Source organism: Meles meles, chromosome 1, assembly GCF_922984935.1.
Source record: "Meles meles chromosome 1, mMelMel3.1 paternal haplotype, whole genome shotgun sequence".
Taxonomy (NCBI): domain Eukaryota; kingdom Metazoa; phylum Chordata; class Mammalia; order Carnivora; family Mustelidae; genus Meles; species Meles meles.
In genome coordinates this window covers 68,563,082-68,576,481 of record NC_060066.1, presented here as the reverse complement: position 1 = coordinate 68,576,481, position 13,400 = coordinate 68,563,082, and the positions used below count along the sequence as shown (strand labels likewise).

General features: G+C 37.1%; 1 pseudogene; it reads left to right on the top strand.

Annotated features, from left to right (window-relative positions):
- The first annotated feature begins 8,009 nt into the window (after positions 1 to 8,009).
- Positions 8,010 to 13,400, top strand: part of LOC123945798 — a 104,795-nt pseudogene continuing 99,404 nt past the window's right edge.

Genomic DNA, 13,400 nt, shown 5'->3' with positions numbered 1-13,400 from the left:
GCTTGGAATTGTAAAAAATAAATGTTTTATAAGATAAATTATTTTTATAACCTTGAGGTAGGAGAGGTAGGAAATGATTTCTTACCTTTTTTTTAAGATTTATCTACTTATTTGAAAAAAGGGAAGGGCAGAGGGAGAGAAGCAGACTCCCTCTTAATCATGTGGAACCCACACAGGGCTCAATCCTATGACCCTGAGATCATGACCTGAGCCAAAACCCAGAGCTGGATGCTTTAAAAAAAAAAAAAAAAAAAAGATGTTATTATTTTGAGAGAGAGAGAGAGAGGCATGAGGTGAGGAGGGGCAGAGTGAGAGTGAGAATCTCAAGCAGATCTAAAGTCTGAGTGCTGAGTGCAGAGTCCAATGCAGGGCTTGATCTCACAACCCTGAGACCATGACCTAAACTGAATTCAAGAGTTGGGTACTTAAACAATTTAACCACCCAGGCACCCTAGAAATGTCTTCTTGAACAGATTTTAAAAAGCAATAGCTATAAATGAGGAGACTGATAGACTAGACTACATTCAAATCAAGGATTTTTTAATCAAAGACACCATGGTGAGAGTGAAGAGGCAAGTAACAGTGTGAGTAAATATATGCAACACATATAACTGACAAAGGTCTCACATTCAGAATATGTAAAAACCTCCTAAAACTTAATAAGAAAAAGTCAAATGATCCAAGAGGAAAATGAATAGAAGATCTGAAATGGTAATTTGCAAAAGAAAGTATGTGAGTGATATTTACTTTCATTAATAAATATATCAGAGCAAATGAAAATCACAATAATGAGGCACCACCACACATACAACACTAGCTAAAATTGAAAAGACTGACAACCCTCAATGTTCACATGGATGCGGAGCAACAACTCATTTGCTGCAGGAGGAAGCACACTGAGTTTGGTGGTGTATTCTAGATCTAAAAATTAGCATACCCTGGAACAGCTGGGAAGATGACAAGAATAGGAGGGCCCTAAGCACACCTAAACCCATAGATAATACTAAATAACACTTGCGTCAATGTAAATAGCCCAGAAAATGACTCCAAGACTGGCAAAACAAACCCCACTAAACTAAGTGTAGAAGAGAGGCCAAATGGAAGAGCATAGGAAGGGCAGAGACATGGTTCCTAAACAGTCCCTTGGGATTATCCACAGCTGGAAGGGATGTCACAGGTAAAGAGAGGAGAGAGAAACAGGCCCTCACACTGGGGAACCTGAAAGGGCAAGACGAATCACCATAATATTTGGCTTAGAAAACCAGAGGGGTCAAATTTTATAAGTACTTATAATCAGTGGGACTTTAACCTGGGATTTAAAAAAATCAGTGGGCTTGGCTCTGGGAAAGATGGGAGGTCCATAGCAAAGAATCCCTACCCTTAAAGAGACAACACAACAAATAGTTCCACAAGATACAGCATAGAAGTAGCAGCTTGAAAAACGTGTGAAGCATATGGGGTGAGAGAGTTGTTTACTCATCTCAGAGCATGTCCGAGAGGGATTAGGTCACTGGCAGAATCCTGCAGGAACAAAGGAAATGGCAGGCACCATTTCCATCCCCATGTCTCCCAGCATAAACACACAGCCACCTCACTACCTAACTTGATTAACAGTGTGCCCCACTCCCTTCATCCAGGTGGGCCTCTGTCCCAGCACTGCAGATACCCTCCCCTAGAAGACACGTGTGAAGACCTTGCAAATAAGCATGCATCCTGCTTCCGTGCACACTGCAGATCTGTCTCCTCCAATACGTCTTGGCCAGAGACCAACCAAAGCAGTATCACAAAACTGGCAATGTGCAAGCAGCCTTGACAAGAGCCAGCACCCCTCCATACTGAGTCCTTCCAAGGAAGAGTGAAAGATAACTACACACAACAGTAAGACCACCCAACCCAGAAGTGGGCTGGTAGCAAACAGCTGGTCTGAATGTAGCCCCACCCACTAATGAAAGCTTCTCAGGGGAAAATACCCTGCAATTTTGTGCTATTATATCTCTGACAAACAACTGGGGTGACTCAACTTCAGCCCAAGGTGGCCCCAGACTAGCCTACTAACACCACAGGGACTGAAACATGCCCACAATAAGCAAAGAGAGCCATTACAGACAACTGGACTAAAGGAAAATTGACTCAGCCATAACATCAGGGTACATACAACACACATAGGAAACACGCCTGAAGTATCAGGTTCTGGTGAACAAGGGACAGGACACTGCAGGGCACCATAGGAACTCTTCTTCATAAGGACACTATTTTAAAGAGAAGGGGACATAGCTAACTTTCTTAATACCTAGAAACATACATAGAGAGTTAGACAAAATGAGGAGAGAGAAAAAATATCAAAGAGGACAAAATCACAGCAAGAGAGCTAAATGAAATAGGGATGAGTAATATATCTGATAGAGAATTTAAAGTAATGATCATGAAGATACTGGGTTTGAGAAAAGAGTGGAGGACATCAGCAAGACCCTCACCAAACAGATAAAGAAGAACCAATCAGAGATGAAGAGCACAATAAATGGAGTTCAAAGTACACTAGATAGGATAACTATCAGACTAGAGGAAGCAGAAGAATGAATTAATGGTCTCAGGACAGAGTACAGGAAAATAAGCAAGCTGAGCAGGTGAAAAAAAAAAAAGAAAATGGACAAAAATGAGAATAGACTTAGGGAATCCAGTGACACCAGGAAACATAATGTCATTGACATTATAGAGATCCCAGAAGGAGAAGAGAGAGAAAAGGGGGCAGAAAATTTATTTGAGGAAATAATAGCTGAAAACTTCCTGAATATGGGGAAGGAAAAAAAATCCAGACTGAGAAGGCACAGAGATGGCTCAATAAAGTCAACCAAAAGAGGTCCACACCAAGACACACAGTAATTAAAACTGCTAAAAGGTAGTAGTAAAGAGAGAATTTTTTAAAGCAGCAAGAGAAACCAGTCCCATACAATGGAAACCCTGTTAGGTTGTCAGCCTGATTTTTTGTAAAGAGTTTATTTATTTATTTGAGAGAGATACAGATAGTGAGAGGGAGCAGGAGTGGGGAGGAGAGAGAGAAGTGTGCTCCTGCTGAGCAGGGAACCCAATGCAGGATTCCATCCCAGGACCCTGAGATCTGCTGAAGGCAGATGCTTAATGACTGACGACAGGTGCCCCTGTAAGCCTGATTTTTCAGCAGAAAATTTGCAAGCCAGAAATGAGTGGCATGATATATTCAAAATGCTGGGGGAAAAAACCCCCCAAAAAACAAAAAAACACCTTGCAACTTAAAATAGTGTATCGAGCAAAGCTATCATTCAGAATAGAAGGAGAAATAATTTCCCAGATAAAAATTGAATGAGTTCATGACACTAAAACAATCCAACAAGAAATGTTGAAGGTGACTCTTCTAGTGGGAAGGAAAGGTCGTAAGTTAAGAAAAGCAGGAAGCACAAAAGCAGGAAAAGTAAGCATATTTGTAAAAATTAATCAAAGGAGTCACAAAAGAAAAGGATGTAAAGTACGGCATTAAATACCTAAAACACGACAGGGAGATGAGGCAAAAATGGGTTCAGACTTAAGCAAACATCAACTTAATATAGACTGCTATATGCAGATGTTATATACAAACCTCTTGGTAAGGCAAAATCAAAGAACTATAATAGATATACAAAAAGTAAGGAGAGATAATCCAAGTAAATCACTAAAGAGAGGCAAATTATTATGAGAGAAGAGAACAAGGAAGAAAGGAACAAAGAAGTTCTATAAAAACAACCATAAAATGAGCAACAAAATGGCAGTAAGTACATACCTGCGAATAATTATTATTAATGTAAATAAACTAAATGCATCAATCAAAAGACGTAGGGTGATGGAATGGAAAACAAATAAAAAAACACCTACACGCTGCCTACAAGAGACTCATTTCATATACCTAAAGATACACACAAACTGAAAGGATGGACAAATATTCATCATGCAAATAAGTGTGAAAAGAAAGCCACAGTAGAGAATCTTATAGCGAATGAAGCAGACTTTAAAACAAAGATGATAATAAGAAATAAAATAGGGCACTACTTGATAATATAGAGGAAAACCCAACAAGAAGGTATAGCAAATGTAAATATTTATGCCCTCAACACAAGAATAAACAAATGCATAATATGGTTAATAACAAACATAAAGGTAGTAATCGGTAATAAATCGATTATAGTAGAGGGATTTAACACCCCACTTACATCTTTGGAGAGATCATCCAAACAGAAATTCAACATGGAAACAGGGAACTGAATCACACATTGGACCAGTGGATTTAACAGATACGCTCAGAACATTTCATGCTAAAACAGCAGAATACACATTCTTTTCAAGTGCACATAGAATATTCACCAGAATATATCATATATTAGCCCACAAAATAAGTCTCAACAAATTCAAAAATATCAGTCATACCATGCATATTTTCTGACCATAATGCTATGAAACTAGAAATCAACCACAAGAAAAAAATCTAGAAAGAGCACAGACGTATCAAGGTTAAGCAACAAGCTATGAAACAATGAATGAATCAACCAAGAAATCAAAGAGGAAATAAAAAATTTCATGGAGACAAAGAAAATGAAAACACAATGGTCCAAAATCTTTAGGATGCAGCACAAGATGTTCTAAGAGGGAAGTTTATAGCAATACAGGCATACCTCAAGAAGCAAGAAAAATCTCAAATAAACAACCTAATCTTACAATCTAGAAAAAGGAGAACAAAATTGAAAACAAGTAGAAGAAAGGAAACTGTCAAGATTAGACCAGAAATAAACAAAATAGAAACTGAAAACAAACAAACAAACAAACAAAACAATAGCACAGATCAATGAAACCAGGAGCTGGTTCTTTGAAAAGTTCAACAAAATTGATAAAACTTTAGTCAGATTCATCACAAAAAAAAAAAGAAAGAAAGAAAGAGAGACAGATAGAGATACAGAGAGATGAGAAAGAGAGAGAGAGAAAATCAAAGTGAAAGAGAAGAAATAACAACCAACACCACAGAAATACAAAGGATTATAAGAGAATATTATGAGAGAAAATTACATGCCTAGACATTGGACAACCTAGAAGAAGTGGGTAAATTTCTAGAAACATACAACCTCCCTAAACTGAATCTGGAAGAGATAGAAAATTGGAATAGATCAATTTCCAGCAATGAAAGAATAAGTAATTAAAAACTCCCAATAAACAAAAGTTCAGAACCAGAGAGATTCATAAGTGAATTCTACCAAATATTTCAATACTTGCAAATCAAACAACATGATACATCACATCAATAAGAGAAAGAACACAAATCATATGATCAATTTAATAGATGCAGAAAAAAACATTTGAAAAAATACATCCAATCATGATAGAAAGCTTGTAGGTTTAGAGAAAACATATCTCAAAAAAGTCTATAAATGAAAAACACATCACTTACCTCGGAGTCAATGGTGAAAAACAGAAAGATTTCCCTCTAAGGTCAGGAACAACAGAAGTATGTGTATTCTCACCACTCCTTCAACCTAATACTGGAAGTTATACCCAAGCAATCAGACAACAAAAAGAAATAAGAGGTGTATAATTGGTGAAGAAGAAATAGAACTTCCACCATTTAACAGAGGACATGATACTATATACAGAAAACCCTAAAGATGTCACAAAAAAACATTAGAACAGATAAATGAATTCAGTAAAGTCGCAGGATAAAAAAAAATCAATATACAGATATCCACTGCATTTCTATACACTGGTCATGAATCAAAAGAGAAATTAAGAAAACGATCCTATTTACAATTGCCCCAAATTAATAAAATACCTAGGAATAAACTTAACCAAGGAGTTCAAAGACCTGTACTGAGAACTATAAAACACTGTTAAAAGAAATTAAAGAAAACAGAAACAAATGGAAGTCATTCCATGCTTATGGATTGGAAGAACAAATATTACTAACATGTCCATACCACCCAAAGCAATCTAGAGATTTAATGCAATTCCTATCACAATGCCAACAGCATTTTTCACAGAACTAGAACAAACAAACCTAAAATTTGTTTGGAATTCCCACAGACCCCAAATAATCAAAGCAATCATGAAAAAAATAAATAAATAAAACAAAGCTGGAGGTAACACATTTCCAGTTTCAAGCTATATTACAAAGCTGTAGTCATCAAAATAGTATGGTACTGGCACAAAAACAGAGAGGATCAATAGAACAGAATGGAAAGCCTAGAAATACATCTATAATTATATGGTAAATTAATTTATGACAAAAGAGGCAACAGTATGCAATGGAAAAAGATAGCCTCTTCAACAATGGTTTTTGGAAAACTGGACAGCTACATGCAAAAGAATGAAACTGGACCACTTTCTTACACCATACACAAAAGTAAACTCAAAATGGAGTAAAGACCTATTTGTGAGATCTGAAACCATAAAAACCCTAGAAGAGAGCACAGGCAATAGTTTCTCTGATATTGGCCATTGCAACTTTTTTTTCTAGATATGTCTCCTGAGGCAAGGGAAGCAAAAGCAAAATAAAGTATTGGGACTACATAAAACAAAACAAAAGAAAACAAAACAAAAACCTGCTACACAGCAAAGGAAACAATACAACTAAAAGATAACCTACTGAATAGGTAAAGATATTTGCAAATGACATAGCTGATAAAGGCTTAGTATCCAAAATATACAAAGAACTATACAACTCAACACCAAATAATACAACTTAAAATGGGCAGAAGACAGGAACAGCCATTTCTCCAAAGACGACATCCAAAGGGCTAACAGATACATGACGAGATGCTCAACATCATTCATCATCAGAGAAATGCAAATCAACATCACAATTACACCTCACACCTGTCAGAATGTCTAACATCAAAAAATAAGAAACAGTGTTGGCAAGGATATGGAGAGAAAAGTACTCTCATCTACTGTTAGGAGGAATGTAAACTGGTATAGCCACTGTGGAAGACAGTATGAAGGTTCCTTAAAAAATTAAAAATAGAACTACCTTTGATCCATAATTCCACTTCTGGTATTTCATATTCCAAAGAATATGAAAACCCTAACTTGAAAGGATCTATGCACCCCTATGTTTATTGGAGCATTATTTACAATAGCAAAATTATGGAAGTGTGCATTGGTAGATGGATGAACAAAGAAGGCGTGCTTTATACATATAATTGCATATTATTCAGGGATAAAAAAGAATGAAATATTGCCATTTGTAACAATATAGATGGATCTAGAGTATATAATGCTAAGTAAAATAAGTCAGCCAGAAAAAGATAAATACCATATGATTTCACTGGTACATGGTAATTTAAGAAACAATATAAATGAACAAAGGGGAAAAAAGGACAAAAAAAAAATACTCTTGGGCACCTGGGTGGCTCAGTTGATTAAATATCATGATCCCCACATTGTGCTCCTTGCTTGGCAGGGAGCCTGCTTCTCCCTCTCCCTTCTGCGTCTGCCTGCTGCTCCCCCGTCTTGTGCTCTCTGTCAAATAAACAAAATCTTTAAGAACAAACAAACAAACAAAAAACAGACTCAACTATAGAGAAAAAAATAGATGGTTACCATAGGGTAGTTGGCTGTTGGGATGGGTGAAATAAGTGATGCGGAAAAAAGTACACCTATTTTGGTGAGTACCGAATAATATATGGAATTGTCAAATCACTAATTATACACCTAAAACAAATATAACACTGTGTATTAACTGCAATGGAATTAAAATTTAAAGAAAATTATTATATCTTAGTATTCAGTTATTCTACTCTTTTGGTAATGGAAAACAAGGCATAGGTACCCCAAAAGTATGCATGTACAAGAATGTGTGTGTTCTTCTTTGTCTTAGAGAAAAAATACCTTGAAAACTGAATGAGACTTCTGTTTTCCAACTTGGAAGTCATCACTTCCAAGAAGAATGAAGCTGAATGAATAGAACACCAATGACTTTTTCTTAGATTCATCCAAGAGTTGTGTCACAAGGTCGACCAATGCCTCCCAAATTGGTGACAGGTGAATATAGAGAATCACAGCTTACTGGGAACAAAAGCCCTGGAGAAGCTGGCTGCTGGAGTCAACCAAGGTAGGAAAAATTAAATTATAATCAACAAATCCCTGGAAGATCAATATGCACAATGATGGAGAGTTAAAAATTAGGACTGGGAGTCTTAGGGGCCCCACACTTCCATGAGTTACCTCTATGAATCCCATCAGGAGCTCTAACTGAAGATCAGGCAGCTTTCTTTGGGGAAAGGAGAATTAACCATTCTGAAATATGCCAAGAGCATTTTGTACTTCTTAACACAAGCCTACCCTCAAAGGAAACTATTTCACCAGAACCTAACCACTTTGGGTTTTCCAGAGACTTGACAGTACTGGGGGAAGAGAATTATTGAACTCCAGTTTCCTCTAGTCCTCCTGTCTCACCTAAGCAGAGATGGGAAGTGGCTCAGAAGCACTTGGGAAGGTCAAAGCCCAGTGGCATAGGATCACTAAAAGATTGAGACCTAATCATGAGACTATAAAACATTTCTCCTCACCCCAGTCCTTACCACCACCTCAATAATGCTCCTGCACAAAAGATTACAAAGAGAAGACTATAAGCCTTAGTCCTATTTTAAGAAATTTCAAGGAAAAGACAAAGAATGTGAGGGATTAAAAATAAAAAAAGTGACACCGATGAAATTTTGGCCTTTAATACTTAACAGCTACAGCAAATAGCAAACACAGCTCAACTCCTAGCCAAGGAAACATAAAAACTTCTGCTCACGGCTTATTCACATAGATCATTTTCCTGAGAACATTGTGTCCAGGTTTCAACAAAAATTTAAAAGTCATGCTAAAAACAAACAAACAACAACAACAACAAAACATAAAACAAAAAAACACAGCCTAAACAGATAGAGCTGTCAGAACCAGACTCAGATATGGCAGAATTTTGGAATTTTCAAACTGGAAATTTAAATTAGCTATAATTAATAAAATAAGGGCTTCATGGGGAAAAGAGGACAACATGCAAATATAAGTAAGTAACGTAAGTGGAGAGATAAACTCTCTGAAAGAGAATCCAAAGAAAACAGCAGAAATCAGAAACACTGTTACAGAAATGCAAAATAAATTTGAGGGGCTCATAATTGGACTAGACATAGCCAGGAAAAGAATCAGTGAACTCAAAGATACATCAATAGAAATTTCCCAAATTAAAAAGCAAAGAGAAAAAAATAGTGAAAGAAACAGAACAGAGTATTCATGAATTGTGGAATGATTAAAAAATGTAGAACACAATGGGTAATGAGAATACCAAAAAGAGAAGAAGGAAAGGAACAGAAAAAATACTTAAAGGAATGGCTGAGAAGTTTCCAAAATAAATGACATACACCAATCCATAGATCCAGGAAACCTGGAGAACACTAAGTAGGCAAATATTAAAAAATCTATATTTAGGCATATTTTATTCAAACTTCATAAAATCAAAGACAAAGAGAAAATCTTGAATGAAGCTGGGGGTGAGGAAGAATGCCTACATACAGAGGGACAAGAATAAGAATTACATCAGACTTCTCTTCAGAAACCATGCAAGAAAGCATGAAAAAACCACCAACCTAAAAACCTATTTCCAGCAAAATTATCCTTCAAAAGTAAACAAGAAATAAAAATTTTCTGAAACAAATAAAAATTAAGGGAATTTGTTGCCAGTAGTTCTGCCAAGCAAGAAATGTTAAGAGAAGTTCTTCAGAGAGGAGGAAAATGATATAGGTCAGAAACATTTTTGTGGTAAAGATTTATCTACTTATTTGAGAGAAAGAGAGAGAGAGAGAGACAGAGCAGCAAGGAGGGCAGAGGGAGAGGGAGAGAGAGTTTTAAGCAGACTCTATGAAGAACGCAGGACCTGACACAGGGCTCAGTCTCATGACTCTCAGGACCTGAGCCTGATCACAAGAGTTGAACACTTAACCAAGTGTACTACCCAGGTGCCCTAAAAACTCCTTTCTACATAAAGGAGAATATTAGAGAAGGAATAAATGAAGACCCTTCTCGGTTCCCTCCCTGAGGTAATGGCACCACATCCAGCACCTGGACCCTCCTAATATATGCTGAATAATATGGACATGGAGCACCATGGATTGTTGACTAAAAGAAAAAATAGAAGACTTATGCCCCTGACTCATGCTGAAGATACTGAAATGAACATGGTGAGTTCTCAGACTCCAAGAAGAATCTACTCTGCAGGAACTGGGTAAAACTGTCAATGAAAAATGAAAATATGATGAAAGTTATTTTACTTTCTGCTTTATAAATGTGAATAATTTTTGTCTTATGCAAAAGAACATTTTGTTATAGCATTGTAATCCTAGTTAAATTGTGGCATTATTTTGAGATCAATCATTAAGAATTTAAAGAAAAGGGAATTGAGTATTTATACTGTGGACACTATGAACCCTTTAAAAGCCAAATATTAGTTTTGAACTGGTCATTTGTGGCTAAAATTAATTAGAATGGTATAGAAGTCTTTAGACAATAGTAAATTGTAGTTTGTTGATATTAATACTATTGTTATAAAACCAGCTCAAGAAAGTGATGGCTAGCGTTCTCTAAGACAAATGCAAATGAGAACTAATTCAACACTTAAAAGCAACTCAGAAAATAAGACAGTAAGTGCTTCCCTATTAAATACTTTTATTGCATTTATTTCTATAGAACCATCTCCCCTCTCCCATAAACATGCAAAAGAAAGGAAGAACAGGTGAAGGGAGAAGTACCCTGGGAAAAATAGTCCACCGTCTGAAGTTTCACCCAGCTGGTGGTAAATGATTGACTTGCAGCTAGTGCTGGCTGGCCCAATAGGCTCCTGTCAGTTCTTTAAACTTAAGTTTAGCAGTTCTTTTAGATACAATGCTTTTGAATTTCATGGGTTGCTGGATACCTTAATTTGAGCTCCATGGCGAGAAAGCAACAATCTGCACACCTCCATCCTCTACTGCTCAAATTATGGGAGAGGGGAGATGGTTCTATAGAAATAAGTGTCTGAAGACTTCTATACAATTCCAATCAATTTTAGCCACAAATGACCATTTTTCAGACTGGGAAATACATGCTTAGTGAAGCTGAGGACCTTCTTGCAAATCACACAGCTGGTGAGTGACTGAGCTTATGCTGTGTGATTGTTCTCTCAACCTCAGTACTATATGGTTTTCCTCGACTCAGATCTGGAGGCCTCTAGAGTCCTGTTTTAAGGTTAATTATAATTGTGTCTCTCAAATGGACACTTCAAATTCACATGAGCGATGAAACAATCAAATTGCCTTGTGTAGCAATTTTTAGTGCTCTTTGTGAATTAATTTGCCTGCAGTCCCCTAGGTTGGCCTCTGCATAGGCAGGACATAGTACAAATTCTACTTGGAAAATGTGGACAAAAAAATGCAGCTATCCAGAGTGCTGGAAATGCTTAGACAGCATATAGAACCTCACAGTGTTTAAGTTTAGAGGCCCTTTGGCACACAGGTTGGCCTTCTTGGTATTATAGCTTTAGCAGAAGCCTAATCCAGGTCTAAAGCAGAGGACAGTGGCTAGAAAAATGTTCTCCTTCCCCCTCTCCTACTTCATATCAAAAATTTCTTTCAAACTAATTAGCAAAAGTGGAACAATGTCAGGAGGATGAACATTTCATATTTTCTCAAATTCACTTATTATACTAGAAGATTCACCTTTCCCTATCCCAATCCTTTTGTATTAATATATAAATTAATTTATCCAGAAAGTTAATATTTTGACTCTTGTGCAGATGTGAGCAGCTGGATATGTATAGAATATACACAAAATGTATTTTTGAAACTGTTATATTTATTGGATAGCTACTAACTTCTTGCATGGTGCTAGAATAAGAAATATGAGTAAAATATTACTTGTCCTTCAAGAGAAAATATATTAGTTGGAGATTTATTCCCAAGCATTTGTTGAATTACCTTCAAGTTCTAAGCACCAAGCAAGTAATAAAGAAGTATCTATTTACCTTTATTTGCTGAATGCTGAAGATAAGTGTGGATGAGGGACACTTGATCCATCCTGGGGGAGGAGAGAGTTTAGGGCTGGTGGGAAGTAGAGAAGGTGAGACATCCTACAGGACCCAAAAGAAGTGATGACCGAATGGTCTTAAAAGATGAGTGGAAGTTAGCTGGCTAAGGAAAGAGGGTAGGGTAGATCTTCAGAGTGCCAGCACTGAGAAAGACAGCAGAGTATACATTTCAGGGGTATATTTCAGCAGTGAACACTGTGTCTATGGTGAAAACAGCACTCCTTTCATTCAGAAAGGTAGAGCAGAAGAAATAAATTCTAAACTGTTGGGGCTAATAAATTCAGAAAGTCCACTTCACCACTTTGTGGAGTTACCTAAAACATAGATATTAATAAGAAGATTTCAAATGCATAAACTCAACTCTTTCCAGAAGATGTTCTATAGAATATAAGATGTTTGTTATAGTAACAAAAAGCACTTAATAAATAGGTCCCAAGGTCAAACCAGTCGGGAAAATGTAAATATTCATTGTGAATCTTAAGAAGGGACAAAGTGTACAGTTTTCCAGAAGGTTTGGATAATTTTTCACCTGAGCATCTTGAGAAACTTGTTCTCAGAATACACACTGGGAAATGACACGTCAGGACATGGATGCTACCTGGCTAGTCTAATAGACGCCATTCTTCGAATACAAGCTGACTCTCCTGAGATCATTCAAGCTAGAAACAGGGTGGAGGGAGGCAGCTATAGATACATTAATGGTGGGAAGACCCCAAAATGCAGAGTGAAAGTTGTCTAGATAACTGGCTTTTGACTTAACTCACTGCTCATCTGCAGTGTGCTATATATTAGGTCCTTCAGCTCTCCAAAGTGCCAGCTTTCTGCTATGGCCAAGAAGCATCTCCTCTTGTCTTCTCTCACTTCTTTATATTTTTCTGACCTCTTTAGGCAGTACAGTGACTCACATGGATATTAGAATCAACACTTGCGGGGAGCCTGGGTGGCTCAGTGGTTTAAGCTGCTGCCTTCGGCTCAGGTCATGATCTCAGGGTCCTGGGATCGAGTCCCACATCGGGCTCTCTGCTCAGTGGTGAGCCTGCTTCCCTCTCACTCTCTCTGTCTGCCTCTCTGCCTACTTATGATCTCTCTCTGTCAAATAAATAAATAAAATCTTTAAAAAAAAAAGAATCAACACTTGCTTTTATAGCTAACCTATTAGTTGAGAGAAAGTAGGAATTCTGGATAGGGATAGGAAAGGTTGATTGGGAAATAATTTGATCTGTTTTGGTCCCTAGACACTTGAGAAAATTGTGCCCCCCACAAAAGTCTAGTTTTCAGAGTCAAAAGAAGGTAGCTGAAATTTTAAATG